The 17,453-nt window shown below is 38.9% G+C and overlaps 1 protein-coding gene across 12 annotated transcripts in view; it reads left to right on the top strand.

Annotated features, from left to right (window-relative positions):
• MAPK10 (mitogen-activated protein kinase 10) overlaps nt 1-17,453 on the top strand; it is a 263,304-nt gene that overhangs the window by 82,859 nt on the left and 162,992 nt on the right. For 8 of the 12 annotated variants that reach the window (XM_045536767.1, XM_045536760.1, XM_045536770.1 and 5 more), the window contains exons 1-2: nt 1,502-1,965; nt 7,029-7,143. The gene's annotated coding sequence lies outside the window, so the exon portion shown is untranslated. Of the gene's footprint in view, nt 1-1,501; nt 1,966-7,028; nt 7,144-17,453 lie in introns of those variants that run through there. The other 4 variants (XM_045536765.1, XM_045536764.1, XM_045536763.1 and 1 more) reach the window with 2 other exon arrangements.

Here is a 17,453-nt window from a genome sequence, read left to right as displayed (position 1 = left end):
GTGATCCTCCGGCCTCAGCCTCCTGAGTAGCTGGGGCTACAGGCACCTGCCACCATGCCTGGCTAATTTTTTTTTCTATTTTTAGTAGAGATGGTCTTGCTGTTGCTCAGGCTAGTCTCGAACTACTAACCTCAAGTGATCCTCCCACCTCGGCATCCCAGAGTGCTAGGATTACAGGTGTGAGCCACTATGCCCTGCCTCAATGAATATTTTTATATGAGATAGTGACCTTGTGGGTAGACCCATTGTGAAGACTAAAAGTTAATTATCAGTTGATTCTTGGTGAACTTGAAATTAGGCAAAGGGATATCCAAAAACTTGTCCAACAGACTAGAATGAGAGAAAACTCACCCAAGCCTTTCTTTTTCTAAATTTCCTTCCTGAATAAAACAACAACAGCAAGAGCCACAATAAAAACAACAAAACCTTGTGTGGTACCTTACAGTTTTATGATGTATTTCAGTGTCTACAATCATTGTTGAGTTTACATCTGTTGCATGTTATATCTTTTCTCTTTACATATGGAAGAAGCTCCTTATTCATATGTTAGTTCAAAAACATAATGTAGAATCATATAAAACTCAGCACTATTTGGTTGCAATAAACAGAAACCCACCTCAAAGGTATTTAAACAAAAAATGAATTGGATAAGATTATGCAACTTGAGAAGTCCAAGAGCTGGGATTGGCTTAAGCAAAATTCGTATTGAAAATTTCCTGTTAAAAAAATTGGTAAACTTAATTTTTAAAACAGTACTTGTACTTTTCCACTATTCCAACTGCCCTCATTCTAAGAAACTATTATTTGTAGATATTAAAACTATATGGAGACTTAAAAAATAGCCTTATAACAGTCAAAGGCAGAGCAAATTACTTAAATAAAATTGAGATATTTGCCCCAAACAGTGCATTTTGCACTATTGGTTTTCTAGAAAATTATCTGCAATTAAAAAAAAAAAAGAACTGTGATTTGTTTACTCACATTATCAGTATTTTCTTTCTGTACACAGACTGCAATTTAAATATTAGTCTGTTGAGTTTGGTTTAGTGGGTATTCATTTACGATTTTTATGAAAACAAGGAAACAGAAGAATAGCGCTGTGCAAATGACCTCTGGGGTTCAGGCGCGGCTCAGATGCTCACTTCTCCTCCGAGGTCATCACCGCCTCTTGCTTGTTTGACATTTGGAGATGCTGTATGCGATAGCAGCAGAGCAGAGGTTGACTGAATTTCCAGGGGTGTTTCGGTCAGCTGGCGCTTGTTCCCCGGGGCTGCTGTGCAGAGGGCCCGGGCTGCAGCCGGAGGATTGTCTCTGCAGGTCGCGCAGGCTGGCTCCCCGACGTCTGACGCCGGCTGCGGGCGAGCCCTGTTCCTTTACATTTTGCCTGGTCCTCCTTTCCCCGGAAAGCACAGTAGCTGTGGCTGCACATAGACTTTCCCTCTTTCTCTTTCCCCCTCGTACCCCTCCCTAGACCTCGCTGGGCTTTGACGTCATGTGCGCTCCTTTCAGTTGCCATAGCAACCCCATTCCCCAAGCCCCGTGTCCGTCTCCTCCGGTAGGTTCCACAATGGTACAGGCAGCATCACGCTGCACAATGGTTTCCAGGCAGTGAAAGAGGGTGATTCAGCAAGCCACTCTTCCTCTTTTTTTTCTTTTAGCCTCCCCTTCTCTTTTTATTTTTATGGGGGTGGGTGCTGCTTGTTCTACGCTTACCTTTTTCTTTCCTTTTTTCATTTTTACAAATTTCCTTTTTTCTCCTCACCCCTCAATTATCAGGGGCTCGAGTGAGTTTAAGATTGTGTTTTCTCGGAAATCACCAGTACATCATTAATTTTAAACAATCTACTCATCTCCAAAGAATCTCTTCCTTATTGCAGTTTGGAATGTGGTTAATGAAAAACAAGTAGGGAGGATTTCTGGGGCAAACACTGCCGGATCAGGACCGTAGTTCTCAGGCACGGAATGGTAGGTGGCTCTTTGCTCATTCTGGGTTCTAGCCTGTTTTTGGAGGGTGGGGTGATGTCTATTGATTGCTCCTGGTGGGGCAGGAGGAAGGGTATGGGAGAGCTGGGAGAGATGGGGTGGAAAGCACGTTAATCAAGTGCACTATCTCTGAGGCAGGAGGCCACCAGCATTTCCCCCTGTGCAGAACATCTCTTCCCAGGCTGGGGTGTGTTGAAATCTTTCTGTTTGGAGTGAGGGGTAGCTGGGGGTGGGAGAGAGCATTCTTATTGTGACTAGGGGTTTTTAGACCAATGCAGAGCTACAGGATGGAAGAGAGAAAAACACACACACAGAGAAGGGGGTGGGGGGTTGGGGGGGAGGAGAGAGAGGAAGAAAGAGAAACAGCTGTGCTTGTTAGAAGTGCTGACCTCAGTTCCATGTCTGAGAAATGATATGGGTTCCATAAAGCAGTAAAAAATAATGTCTTTTAGAATGCAGATATGTTTGCTTCCTGAGAGCTACACCTTAAATAAATGTTTTGGAATGTATTTATGCATTTTACTAAGGAATGATATTTATATATTTTTTTTAGGTGAAAAACTAATGTCATTACTCTTACAGTGTGACTGTAGGTTAAATTTGGGCTGAGGAGAGGAAAACAGAACAGGGGTCAGGTTAGAGATAAGAGGAAACGTTGGCACTGCAGTCACATAGGTAAAGGGTCCCTTTAAGAAAGTGATCTCCTAGTCACAGCAGGCAGCATTTTTTTTTTTTTTTTTAATGGCAAGGTTCCCAGGTATTCTGTGTTGGGATACTGTGTCCCCTAGAAATGTCAGAGCTCTTTTGGGAAAAAATTAATCAGAAATGAGCATGGCAATATATTTATTAAAATCTATATATTTGTGCCTTGAGCAAAATAAATGTGATTTACTGGAAAATCTTCAAATAAATCAGGTTAATGATATTTCAAAAAATTATACATATCTATTTTTTTCTTTTTTCCCCCCTACATTTAAATCTAGAGAGAGACTGAGTCTCTGCTTTTGCCCCCTTAAACAGATAACTTCCCCAGCGTACTGCAATTTGTCCACAGAAGAAGAATGGCTTATCCCATGGCAGTAGCTCTGAGGCAATCACAAGGTTGTTTACATGGGCTGCCTTTGCTGCAGAGCCCGACAGTGTCTGTACAGCAGCCCTGCCTGCTTCCGCCGTTGATGATAACTTTTATGAACGAACTGGAAAGAAGCAGGCTAAGTCATATGGGACAGGCCGCAGTTCAGGCTGAAGGAAAATGGTTGCAAGCGTACAAGGAATTGCCAGCCTAAGGTCCAATATCTCGTTCCATCCCTGATCTGCTAGTTATCAGACCCTGGAAGATCTCACTGGTGTTCTCCCTGGTCAACATATTTGAAATGGTTGCAGTAATGACCATTTCTCTCAGAGAAGCTTCTGTAAATTTTCTACCTTAGGTGAGCATGTATGTTATAAATATAGATAACAGTGCTCATGAATGAGCTCACAAGCTTCACAAGCCTCTGACTCCACTTGGGAGCCATTGGATTTTAGGGGCTGGACAGTTTGGAGGTAGCAGTTTTGCTGCCCGTGGTATGTATTCCCACCTCTACCTTGCTCTTACCCTTAAAATTGACAGAAAGTATTGGATTGGCTTATTTTATAACAGGGAGCAAACTGGGTTTTCTCTCCCCCACCATGGGACCAGAAAATCAGATGACAAAGGTGGTGTGACCTTAAATATTCGAGTCTTCATGCTTCCTCATTTGCATATCATTCCCTCCTGCTGTTGCAAAGTACCTTTAATTTGAGGGGCTCCTGTTCTTAGAAAATCTTTGCAGTTTCAGTAAAAAGATTTGGTAATGAGGCCATAAGAGATTATATGTAGAGTGGAAAAATCAGCTGCCTCCAGCTTCCTGCTTGCTCGCCTCAAAACAGCATCTGCTGTTAGGAGTTGTGTTTGCCATGCTGGAAGGGGATGTTTATGCACAGGTCCCAGAGGGACTGAGTGTGTTTTTGCTGTCATTGTCTGGTACGTCTGCAGCTATTAGTGTTTAATGGTTTCATAGTATGGGGTCAATGTTTTTCAAGGTTAGAATGAACTGAGAGTTTATTGTGGATGCTATAAAATGTAAGTATATATTAAATTTATAGGAAAATTCACAGGATTTCCCTTGTTAGCATATCCTGTAGGAATATCATAAGCAAAAAGAATTTGCCCAACCTAAGTAATCTGAAAAAGCCTCCCATGTTTAAAGGTGTATGTATATATTTTTAAAGTTTTATTGTGGCTTCATGTAAATGAATGTTTCTTTGGATGTAAGCTTAGTTACCAAGTCTTTTTTATAGTGATGATAAAAGATAAAGAGACATTAAGGAGAAATTTCTTGTTTTTTAGACATGGGGATAGATGTTCTCCCTTCTTGCTTTCATTCTGGCCTCAGGTCACATTTGTACCTAAAGGACTTTGAGTGGAATTGGTGTGTCCAGATCAAATGATTGCTTGGTTGCTTATTAGAATAATGGACTCACAGCAAGAGAGACTTCCTTCAATTAGAATAAGAAGCAAAGAAATTGATGTTTTAATTTTTTTCTTTATTGCTCTATTTCCTCTTACAGTCTCTTTTAAGCTTTTGGTTGGACATTGCAACAATCATGCAAAAAGAGGTACAAAAGTGTCCAGTAATGACAAGAATGGAGTACAATGCTCTATTTGCTACAAGCTTGCTTGGTGCCTCCCTCCTACCACACACACATCTATTATTGTACCTTCTCCTTTGGACCAAGCACTTGTGGAAAAAGTTGAGCCTATAGACTACTGGAGCAGATGTTTATTGGTAAAGGAGAACAGAATCCATTTGTTTCTTTAGCATATTGGATATATCTATTGCATTACATAAGTCTGAAATGAGACACTGTACTGCTGATTCAGATAAAAGATCATGCTGCATATTGATTGTTTGAAAGAGAAAATGTAATTTAGAATTGGAGCCTGTATTTTCAGAAATTCACCTATCTGTACATGCTTTTACAGTGAAGTTGTAAGATTCTGACTAAAGATTTTTCAGTTCGAGTACATTTTATCCTCATGAGCAAACCAAGGCAAAGGAAGGGAAAATGAAAACTCTATGTTTTGGCTACCATTTTTTTTTTCTGTATTTAATGGAGAGAAGCTTCATTTCTTATTGTGAATCTTGGTAAAAATTCTAAGAGGAGACATCAGGAGACACTGAAAATCCCTAAATAGAAATAAACATTTAAGGTTTCAAAAGCTGACCTCAAACATAAACTTATTTTTGGTAAGGGATTTTCTCATTTAATTGACATTTTGGATCAATGCAAGCCACTGTGGCCTTTCTCACTGTTTTTATCTCTGGTGACTATGAGATGGAAAGCCCATAGGCTTATGGAAATAATGCTCCTAGGAATGGAAATTAAAGCTTTCAATGGAAAAAGAAATGACTGAAGCCTCCTTAGAAGCATTTCTAACCACAGCGCTCTCAAACCCTGTGTGGTGTGCAGGTTTAAGGTGAAGCTCCCCTGTGGGACAATCAGGCATTTGCAAAGTGGCCTAGAGCATAATAAACAGAATTTTTACTACTTTTTTTTGTGGTAGGAAGGAAAAAAACAACAGTGACTTAAAAGTTTTTGAAATCCATCCAGTGACTTGTCCTCGTGGAAGTAAAACTGATTCCTCATTTGTAGATGATAACCTGCCTTGGCCCTCTATGTGCTTCCTGAAAATGGGTTGATTAAAGTAATTGTTCTCTTCTTATACATTGAAAATAGGCTCTGAAAGCATTCATGGTGAAGTAAAGCTCTTAGGTTTGTTTACTTGCCAATGTTAATTCAGTGTTTGTAGGAGGAAGCTCTATCACAGCATTTGTTGTACAATGTGGAAATGGCCTATTCCTGTATTACCTGTATTTGCTACTAAATTATCATCTCTGTCAGGGACTGACTTTATCTGCCGGGCACACAGTAGGGACACAATAAATGTTCATGCAGTGAATGTCTCCCATGTACTGAGTTCTCTGCTAAGTGCTATGGGTAGGAGAGACTGGGAAACTGTGACACAAAGTTTCTGCCATGTACGCTTATAGTCATTTGAGGAGATGAGGTTTAATAACAGTAAAGATGGCGTATGATCAAGGGCCCGTATTAGTGGCTTGAAAGTAAGTGCAATAGAAATTCAGAGGAGAGAGAAAGTCGCCATCTGTGAAATGGTGGTAGGTGAGAATGGGGGCCACATTGGGATGTCAGTAGGTGGTGAGAGCAAGATGCTGGTCTTGGGAAAGGTATTCCTAGGAGTAGTTGTAAGCACCTTGCCAGGGAAGAGACTCTTGTTTGGGGCAGAGAGGAGGTTTATTTGGGGTATGGTGACCATAGTTTCCAAACTGGAAATCAAAACTTATGGTTTGATAGCAGATAGAATGTTGGAAACTGGCACAAATTTTGGAGAATCTGGTCCAATGTAATGTTGGGAAGTAACAGGCAATAGATTGAAAAAATATGTTTGTAACTAGAGCAGATTATGAAAGAATGTAAATACAGGTCTCTTTCCAGCTTCAGATCAACTGCATTTTAGGTTTACTTCATTTCATATATTTCAGAGGTTCTCAAAATTCTCCTCATTCTTTTATTGGTAACTAAGTAATGCATTGTTTCACTGAAATCTTACATGAAAGGCAGAATGTGCAAACGTATGTAACAGTGGAGCTATCCCAGTTAAGGATGAGTGGGGTGCCTTGTCTTAGAAAACCAACTCCATATCACAAAATCCCAAATAGCATATCAACCCTAATAATAATTTGGGTTTGTGTTACCAGTTGGGTTTATGTTCACATTTAAAAATATACAGGAGTTCTGGTACTGATAACATCAAAGTTCTTGTGCTTGCTATATATTATGAAGTGTTAACCATCGTGAGATATTTTATTTTTTCTCCCTGCAACTTCCACACCTGGTAACCAATTATTTTTGATGTCAGTGTTTTTGGTCTTCTAAATGCAGGTAAAATTCCCATTTAAATCTTAAAATCAAACTCATCTGTCTTTTTGCTTTGATTTTAGGCTAGTGTGAGAAACACCAACGGCAGGACCATCTCAGATCTCCGCCATGACAACTCATGCAAGAAGATGTTGAATTAGACCCATTTCCTATAGATGAGAAACCATACAAGCAGTGGTAAGTTACAAATTTAAAAATATTCCATAGCAGGAATCCTATGATTGACATAATCAATTTAAATATTGCATATGGTTTAGTGTACGGATCTGAAGAAATATGGCTCCAAATAATGTCAACCAAAGAAGTGAAAATCAATAGAACAGAGTGTTTAATTGGTGGTGCAATACTGCTAATATCACATATGGTTGTGCAAAGTCTTGAGTTGTGTGGGTGCAGCATGAAACACCGTGATACTACCACCATGAGACCTGCAATTAACAATTTCATGTGGCAGAGTAACAGTTGGGTACCATTATTTTAAGTGACTTTTCTAATTTGCAGCATAATATATTGTATTTTACTGATCCATTTCATTTGGTGGAAAAATTGGTTTTGAGCTAAATTATGATGCTCAGTTCCTTTCAGAAATACACATGCATGCGCACACACACACATACCCCACACAACATTTAGATCTTCAGAAATAAGGGAAGAGAAATCACAGTTTCATAAAACCCAATTTATGGACATTTTAGCCTACAAATCCTTTTGCTTAATGAAACAGTATTAAAAATAGATCTAGTTGGTCTGCCTAGTTGGAATAATTTAAAGAACTTGTTATTTTATAAAATATTAGCACACACAGGCAAAATACCTTTTTAAATCAAATACTTGATGCTTCATAGTCACCAAAGTCAATAATCAATAGATTCCAGCAGAGATGAGTGAGTTATAATCTGTCAAGTAACATCTTTGAGAAATAGAGTATGACAGTGATGCTTATAAGACTCCAAAAGAAGCTGTTTTGAACGAGCGATCAATATCTCTCTTTCATTTGCCTAGTGGCTTATATAATTCTAGATAGGTAGACTGCCCTGTGAATTAATGCCTAGCTTATACCTGTAGAATACTGATGAAATGAATCCTAGAGTTACTTCACACCATGATTTTAAAAAAATACTCTGCCTACAATTACACTGAAGAAGCAGATCTAATAGTTATCACTATGCTGTGCGTAATCAACATGTATTCAATGAGTTTGTTAGAAAGAAGGAATCATCCATAATTGCCAATAACCAGCCATTCTGACCTAAAATAAGGGCAGTTTTATGTGATTGAACTTAATATGTTATGTGTTACTTCCAGTGATGAAACAGCATATATTATGTTCCCCCATCCTAAACATTAACTCATTAAGCATTTATCGAGAATCTGTGGTGTAGGTGTCATGCTCAGCTTTTGGGATAGACGAAAGACTGCCCCTGCTTTACAGGAGCTTTCAGTCTCAAGAGTGTGATATTTATACTAAAATGTGCTATTAATGGGGTAGGTGTATTCTAAAGAGTGTAGTACTTGTGAAGTGCTATTCCATGGGCAGACAGGCAGTGCCAAAGGGAGGGCAGCAGAGGAGAATCTAACACAGGTGTGGCAGGGATTAGTCAAGAAAGACTTCCCAGAGGAAGTGATACTTTAGTGAAGTATTAAGCATGGTAAGAGTGTAGCCAGAGGAAGGGAGCAATCAATGCACAGCGGGAATATTTTTCAACAGACCAGAAGTTTGAGGAACATGATTGTTTGAGGGGACTAGGTGTCATTTACTATGCTGGAGTGTAAGTGGTAGTGGCAGAGATGAAGCTGAAGAGCGGTACCAGAGACAAATCATAAAGGATCTCTTAGACAAAGCTAAAGAGTTTGGCTTTTATTCCAAAGGGAAGAGCTTTTGAAAGATTTTAAGTAGAAGAATGCCATGATCAGTTTATTTTTTAATTGTGAAATATGTCATACACATAGAAGAGTGTATAAAACAAATACAGGTTAAAGGATAATTAAAAATCAAACATCTACCATATAACTACCATTCGTATTAAGGAATAGACTCCCAGCAAGCTTGTGTGTCCCTTTCTGGTTACCTACCTTTCTTTTCCCACCAAAGGTAACCACTAACAGCTATCCTACTTTTTGTCATGCGCATTCCCTTGCTTTTCTTTGTAGGTTTTCCACATGTTTGCATCTCTACACTATAAACTTTAGTTTTGCCTATGCTTCAACTCCATGTATTTGTAATCATAGCGTGTATATTCTCAGTCACCTGATTATTTTGCTAAACAGTGTGAGATTCTTCCATGTTCATGCATGTAGTTTATTCACATAAATTGTTTTATAGTATTCTACTCTATGAATATGCCAACATTTCTACTGTTGATAGACACTTGAATTGTTACATATTATATAGAAATATTTATGTAATTTTTTTATATTTATATAAATTATTGCTTGTAGAGTCTATTACACATGTGCAAGAGCTTCTATAGGAAAAATATCAAGGGAAGGAATTGCTGAGTTTTGTGGAATGTGTACCTTTAATTTACTATTAACTCCAAAACATTTTTCCTAATCAGTTGCATTAATTTTACACTCCTAGCAGCAGTATATGAGAAACTCTACATCACCACAACTTGATTTATAAGTTCTTAAATTTTGCTAATCAAGTGGAGACATAATTGTACTCACAGAAGCATTAATTTGCATTTCACTGATTACTAATGAAGAAGAACATCTTTTCATTTTTTATTGGCCATTTGATTCTCCTCTTTTGTGAAGTGCATGCCCAAATCTTTTTGAGATTTGTCCTTGAAAATGATAACTAGCATTTATTGAGTTCTTACTGTGTAATAGGCAGTATGCTAAGCACTCTATAAACGTTTAATCTTCATATCACCTCTATGATTTACAGATAAACCCTGGTTTAGAGAGGTGAAATAACTTGCTGACAATCACACAATTAAGAAACAGTAGACTAAGCATGTAAGTCCAAGTCTTTCTGACTCTAGAGTTCTTGAGTTTCTCAGAGTGTTTGGAAGATTTGATTAGAGCCAGAGAGAACACTTAAGGTGCTGCTGCGGGAATCCAGTTAAAAAATAAAGGCATAAACCAGAGAATTGCCAGTAGGGAACATGTAACAGGCAACTGGACTTGGTAATGAAGTGGTGGGTGAAGAACAGGGAGGATTTAAAAAGTCTCCAGTTTTAATACCTATTAGCTAGGTAGATTCCATATTAGTCATATGATGTATATTTATAGTCCAGGTACTGTGGTAGCTTCTAAGAATACATTTTATGTATGATTCATAAATTGATTCTGTGATTCAATAAGAGATGAATTTAGTTCATAGGTTCATAACTTTTAGGGTTTAAAGAAATTGCAGTGTTCATTTGGGTCAATTCCTCACTTTTTTTTTTTTTTTAAAGAAGTGGGACAAGCTGCTAAAAAGAGGGTAAAAGTCACGATCACATGTTACTAAGTGTCAGGATTAGAATAGACATCCAGCCTGCAAAAGGTGCAAAGAAATCACAGCTGCCTGATTTTTAAATTAATAAGTAAAAGTACAATCAACTCATTTTATTTCCTAAACATTTCTCATCAGTTCCCTTTGATCTAAACCGATTGTCAGTGCCATAATTTAGACCCCCATCGTCATTTTTAGCAGGTCTATTTAAGTAACCTCATGGGTTATTGTCCGTGATTCTACCAGATTTTTTATTTGATTTACAGTTGTTAGTATATAACTGGCCCTTAAAGAATCTTTGATACACTCTCTCACCCATGTAATAATTTCCCTTCTCCTTAAAATATGCTGTACTTGTAATGAAGAATTACAATAGTGACTAACAGTTATTGAGTGACTACTTCATGACAAGCACTGTTCATAGTACTTTGCATGCACTAGTTCATTTAATCCTCACGGCAATCCTGTTGAACATTTTGATTTTACAGATCCTTCCTTCCTTCCTCTGTCCCTCAGATATTTATGGCTGCACATTCTGTGTTGAATGGGGTAGAAACAAAGGTAAATTAGACTTAGTCTCTGCCTTTACACACCTCACTGTCAAATAGGGGACTTTGGGGTGGGGATGGAAGTGGGAAAACTTGTAAATAAATGAATCTCACACATAGGGTAATTTCTTTAATAGAGGTTAAGTTCAGGGAATAGTGCAATTGTAAATGACTCACCCTCTTTGCAGGCGTTCTTAAATGGGGTTCTGCAGAGAGATGCAAGCCTGCTATCCTAAGGCAACGATTCTCAAAATTTCTGGTCTCATAAACCTTTTACATTCTTGAAAATTATTGAGAAACCTAAAGTGTTTTTGTTATAGCCACTGGTATTTAACATATTAGAAATTTAAAATATAAATTTTAAAATATTTTTGTAATTTATTAAGAAATTAACAATTGTAAACCCATTACATCTTAACACAAATAGTTTTATCTTTCTGTGAAAACTATTTTTTGTGAAACAAAAATAATTTAGTGACCAAGTGGCATTGTTTTACATTTTTGCAAATCTGTTTAATAGAAGACAGCTGAATTCTTCTATCTACTTATGCCTTTAATCTTTTGTTATATCACACATCATGTCACCTCTGGAAGACTCTACTGTATACTTGTGAGAGAATGACAGTGAGAGTGACAATGGTGAACACGTCTTTATATTATTTGAATTTAGTTTTGACCAATTTGGAGGCCCCCTGAAAGGGTCTTGGTGACCTTCAGGGGTCTCTGTACTATATTTTGAGAACCATTTCTGAAAGGTATCTGTTGCGCGCATTGAATTAATATCTCCTTTATGCATCTGGAATGGTACTATTATGTACCACCTTTGGGAAAATTGAAAACATAGCATGATTAGCCATTTAGATGGGGTACTGTAGATGAAAAAGTCTGCAGACTATAATCTCTACAAAGGCCGGGATCTGTTTTCCATTTTCACTCATCGCCTGTCACAGGACCTGACACTGGACCTGACTCTGAATCTCAGTGACAGAACATTCTACTAAGACAGATGTACTTTCATGGGTCACTATTGTCCTAAGTAGAGTGTGGTAAGTGCTATAAATAAAGGTTAAGCATGTGCTTCAGGAGCTGGAGGGAGCAGTCCTTTCCAGCTGAGGTGTCAGGTGGGATTCATGAAGAAGACAGCATTGGAGAGGAACTGGGAACATATTTTTGTTAGTCAGTGGTGGAGTTGGGAAGGTAATTTCTGAAAAAGATGGAACATCATGAACACAGAGCAGGGTGGGTTTGGAGTCCGGAAGTTTAGGCTTGTGTGACCTGTATATAAAGGAGAAGGCAGTCAGAGACATGGCTGGGAAAATAGACTGGGGCCAGACTGAGGGAGGTCTTCAATGATCTCTGAAGGAATTTGGGTTTGTTTCCATAGACAGTGAAGATCGACTGCTGTTTTCTGAGCAGGCTTAAGAAAATGATTCAGGCAGTAATGTTGAAGGTGGTTTGAAGAGAAGAGATAATATCAGCAGGGTGAGCAGGTAAAAGGAAGGAGGGAGGGATTGAGAACTGTTTGAAGGAGAGAAAGTAAAAATCTGTATGGGGTATCTAGTAGATAGAGAAGGCCTCCATGTTTCAGATAATTTGTAGTAAGAAGCTGTCATTGAGTTAGGGTTTTACTCAAGGGAAGGAAAACACTGAGTTCTTTAAAATTTCTGTCTAGGCCCAGGCACAATCTTGCTAAACAATAACGCATAGGTCCTTGGGCTTTGGTTTTTCCATATGTAAAGTGTAGAAAGGCATTGCTTGCCTGTTTGTGTCACAGGAGTCTGTGTGAGGATTAATGAGCTCTTTGATAGAAAGGCGCTTTATTAATCTAAGCCATCAATAATAAAAATGAGAATGTTTGCCAGGTGCTTTTGCTCCTATGTTGAAGGCTGCTGTGTAAATATGAAATACTGCCTGGAACTATTGTCATTGTTAATAATAGTAAAGTCATTACCACAAAACGCCAACACAGCAAACTTGTTTTCAGTCAATTCCAAAGAAGGAAGATGAAGCCAGGCATGGAAGTCCATTGCATTTTGTTTATTATGAATCTTCCTTATTGTAAACTATTTTCCTGGTTAGTAGAGAAGTCATTTTAAGAGTATGTAAATTTTACTCATATTTCCATCACTGTATTCTGGTCAGTTATTCCATCACAATCAGGGACATTATCTTGACTTTTCCCCATGCAAATGGAAGTGGGATAACATTTGCTGCGTCTAGTAACTGCATCTGTGTTCTTGCCAATTTTGGCTACTTTCATTAATTTAACTCATAGCCATATAGTACCGTGGTCAAGCATGTAAACTTCACAGTCAGACTGCCTGGGTTCACATCCAAGTACTGTTACTTTACATGAGATCCTGGCTACGTCACATAACCTCTTAAGCTTCAATTTCCTCACCTGTAAAATGGTACTAATGATGGTGCTGATTCCATAAAGTTACTGTGAAGGTAATAATGTAAAGCAAACAGCATTAGCTCAGTAACTGCCAGGGGCTTTTTTTTTTTTTTGTTTGTTTGTTTGTTTGTTTGGTCAATTTCTATTACCATTATTATCAGCATGTCTTCTCTTTTCCAAATCAGGGTCCTTTTCCATTCCTTGTTAATTGATTATTTGTCTGCCAGTAGTTAATTTGTGACCACACAATATATCATCAACCTTTTCATTACCTAGAATAACGTTCTGAAGAACCCACTAAAATCTTGAATTTTATCCATTGTCCCTTTGCATATTCCTATTGGGCTTTCTTTTGTCCTAGCAAGTCAAGTATTAATTCTGCTGTAAATATAAGGGATACAATAACTTTGTCTTAACTATTGACAAGTATTATTTCCCACGACACATTACCCTCTTCACACACAATTGTCCTATAAAGAAAATTGGCTTGCCATCTTTTTTGGCTTATATGCTTAATCTGTTTTCAAGATCTGTAACAGTATGTCTCGGTCCTTGCTGTTGATCCCGTCTCTCTGAACTTCTAAAAGTACCTCCCATGTTATCTCAGATCCATCAGATCTGTTTGGAACACATACCAAGCCCTTCATATATAGTGCTGAGGCTCAGGGGGTGGTTGGAGTGACAACCACCACCAAACCAAAGCTCATTTTTCTAATTTGCACAAAAACTTCAAGAGTCTATTGGGCCACTGTGTAGTCCTCTTCAGTGCCCTATCGATAATTACCCATTGGTATTGATAAGGGATGCCTGTAAATTCCTGTGGGTTTTGGTCAAATATATCGTTGGCAGATTCTCCTATTTGTCATAGTTGCGTGGAATATTCTGCCACCGTCTCTCCCCATATTGTTTTTAACTTGTTTGAGTCAGGGACCAAATAAAGACAATGGTATTGCTCCCTATGAAAAGTAGATCCACATTTGCTAATAGTGAATTACATTCTATTCAGATTGTATAAGACAGATGGAAAATGACTATTGCAAATAGCTGCTAGTAGAGGTGGGAAAATGATTGAGTAGTAAGGCAAATCAGAATATATTAGCATTTAATCAGTTCCTCCTTTTATTATTCCAGTATTGAGTCTTTATCCTAATCACACTGGCTTAGAAACTGTTTAGATGAACAAACCAGGAGGGAGTTTCCTTTTTGAAAATTGTTGTCCTCTATTTGGCATTAGGTTGCAGAGAATAAAATTTAGCATCTCTACTTTATTTGCTTTTTAGTATGGGGTGTGCTTGCCTTCTACCACATGCTACATGTGTGATCTTGGCCAAATTACCAAATGCCTGGTCCTTTGGTTTTCTCATTTGTAAAGTGGAAACGATAAAAAACACCTGTCTCATAAGGTGGTCATGAAAATTAACTGAGGGAAGAGATGTAAAGTTATTAGAACAATGTCTGGCACAGAGCGCAACTTTAGTATCTGTTAGCAAGTATCTTCACCCAGTTGAAATATTATAGTGACTGAGAGCTTGATCTTGGAGTTAGACTGCTAGGCTTGAGTACTAACTCGATCACTTACTGTCTGGGTAATTCTGGACCCTTTCATTACCTCTCTGAGCCTCTGTTTCATGTAAAATTGGTATAGTAATAGTATCTACTTTACAAAATTTATATGAAGAATAAATGGAAAGCACTTAGCATAATTGCTTATCAAATATTAGTCACCATTTTTGTAATCCTTGTGACACATGCATTATATAATAATTATAATAGCAAATACTTGTAGAGAACTTACTTTGGCCAGGTGACATCTCAAGTATGTTACCTCTGTTATCTGTCTGTCCTGCCCCTTTTTCAAGCCATAAATCTATTCATAGGGTCAGGTAAATCTGATTACAGTGAAGATTGGTAGGCAGCCCTAAGGAAGAAAAGAAAGGTGAGGCAATGTCTTAAAAGGGACACCTGAAACCTCCATGGTGTGTGTGGAAGTGAAGTCTCCAGTCCTTTTTGCCCAAGAGAAGATCGCATTGTCTTGGGGACGAGGTGAGAGCGTGGTTTGCTTGAACACTTCCGGTCTTGCTTGCTTCAGCCTCTTCTCTTCTTGCCTGCTGCTTCCTCAGTCCCTGCGGGACTCTGCCTGCAGCCCTAGGCGACTGCACACATTGGCTTTATACCCTGAGTGTCCCTCGTGATATTTTGGGTGTCTTCGTGCTGTATGGCAGCCCTGCTGTGGGACAGAACAGTGCCTGACTGCAGAGTGTGGTGCCCGCGGGCTTTGGCTTTCCAGCCACAGATCAGATTTAAATTCTCAATCTGCTTATATTGGGCAAAGTAGTCCACACTTGTAAGGCTTCGTTTCTTGATCTATAAAATGGGCATGTAGCACATACTTCATAGTTTCTGAGAGAATTGAATGTAAAATGTTTTAACACAGTGTTTGACGAGAGCAAGGAACTAAATTTTGTTATTGTTATTATAATACTAAAAACTGAAAAAGATCAGTTTGCTTTGGATCATTACCAAGCAGTTTCATCGCTGAAATAACAAAAGAAACTCAGCCGCTACCATGAAAAATGCCCTGGGGTGCTTTTCTGTGTAACAAAATAATTTCATTTTTATCCTCATTAGCATGTGTTCTCCTGGGTGACCCCTGCTCGGATTGGGGAGAGCAAGCTGTAGAAAGCACACAGGGCTGGCAGTACAGGAAAGAAATGGGTCTGCAATATAGCACTCTGCTGTTTATTTACACAAATGAGATAGCACATGTGAATGCCAGGCAGCAGAACTCACCCCAAAAGTGGCGGCAGGGGAATTTCTACAAGGGAGAGCCCCAAACCCTCCTGAGATGGGGCTGGTTGGGATTCTAAAGAAGGGAGCACTAACCCCCAGGGCGACCATTCCAAAGCATTTACTGGGGCGATTTACAGAGTGCTGCAGCAATCCTCACGAGGGACAGAGAGAGAAAAGTGGTGTTCTTCCTACGTATGTCTGCAGCGAGGGGCTCAGGGTATGAAGTTTATGTATATGAGGGTTTAAGAAATGTCGCTAGGACCAGGGCCAGTTTCTTTCAGTGTTGTGGGCAACGACCTAGATGCCTTTATCAGTGCCTGGAAATGTTCAAGGCCCGGTTTGGGTGGAAGCCTGCTGGGAAAAACCTGCAGGTGGCCGGGTCACAGAGCAGTCAAGGCACTCGGATTTTTGGTCAGGACACAGAAAGAAGGAAGTGGAGTTGGGGGACCCTACAGTGAAATGTGCATTTCAGATTCTCAAGTGCATTGCAAATCTAGGATGTTATTTTTATAATTTCCATAGGAAATCTGAGAAGAAGAAGAGTGTGGGATTAGATTAGTCATGGAAGGCAGAGAGAAGAGGAGGGTCTTGCATTATATCTTAAGGAAAGAATGGGTTGGGTTTGAGGAAATTGGAATTTTGAGCAATTGGGTAGCTGGAAAAAGGAGAATAGATAGATGTTGGAAAAGCATGACTGATAAGGATGAAGTGGCACCATAATTGGGTCCTCTGCTTTAGCTCTTGATCCGGGGGCACTGATACAATGACTGCCATAGTCCTTCCTGTAGGTTGCAAGCTTGCTCTGGATTATCTGCCCATGGCAAGCTCCAATGTCCACCATTTTGAGGACCCAGACTTCTCACCACTTTGTATTTCTCCTTTCCATTTCTGGTGTGAGGTGGTTTCTCCTTCATGATTCTCAAACATAAAGGGACTTACTACACATCTTCTTCTGGACCTCTACTCATGTAAATGTGGATAGGGACCTTGAGCAATTTCTGAGGAGTTCATGTGAAGCGACTCATGTATGATTAGCACTTCTTAGGTGATCAAGGTGATCAACGACCTCTTATCATTAGTGCAGAAAACCATTTCTAAATCTAATCTATGGCAAGACTTCTATCCATATTAAACTGGGCCATGTGGACGTAAAGGTAATCTGGGTGTACCATGAGTTACCATACAAATTGCAAGGGGAGATTTGATTTCATTTATTCATTCAGTAAATATTTATTGAATGTCCACTATGTTCCAGATCCTGTTCTAGGCATGAGAACACAGTAATGAATATGATAGAATAAGAAGT

The sequence above is a fragment of the Lemur catta genome, chromosome 24 (genome assembly GCF_020740605.2).
Source record: "Lemur catta isolate mLemCat1 chromosome 24, mLemCat1.pri, whole genome shotgun sequence".
NCBI lineage: Eukaryota > Metazoa > Chordata > Mammalia > Primates > Lemuridae > Lemur > Lemur catta.
This window is presented reverse-complemented; position numbering and strand designations above follow the sequence as displayed.